Genomic DNA, 431 nt, shown 5'->3' with positions numbered 1-431 from the left:
TGGGTTTCTTTTACGTTGGAGGTGGGGTATCTCCTCTCAGCCACAGCTCCTGACCTTGGACATGGGGTATCTCGTCTCGTCTGCTCACTGCTCCAATTTGCCTTGATTGTCATCCTAACATGCCAGGTACGTATGCAGAATTGCTCTTTACAGCATTAAACTTTCCTTCCATCACCAGTCACATCCACAACCGGGTGTTGTTTTTGCTTTGGCTTCGTCTCTTCATTCTTTCTGGAGTTAGTTCTCCACTGATCTCCAGTAGCATATTGGGCACATACCGACCTGGGGAGTCATCTTTCAGTGTCCTATCTTTTTCCTTTTCATACTGTCAATGGGATCCTCAAGACAAGAATACTGAAGTGGTTTCCCATTCCCTTGTGCAGTGGACCACTTTTTTTCAGAACTCTGCAGCATGACCTGTCCATCTTGGT

Source organism: Bison bison, unplaced genomic scaffold, assembly GCF_000754665.1.
Source record: "Bison bison bison isolate TAMUID 2011002044 unplaced genomic scaffold, Bison_UMD1.0 scf7180017864508, whole genome shotgun sequence".
Classification (NCBI taxonomy): domain Eukaryota; kingdom Metazoa; phylum Chordata; class Mammalia; order Artiodactyla; family Bovidae; genus Bison; species Bison bison.
The sequence above is the reverse complement of the archived record's forward strand: the minus strand, read 5'-3'. Positions refer to the sequence as shown.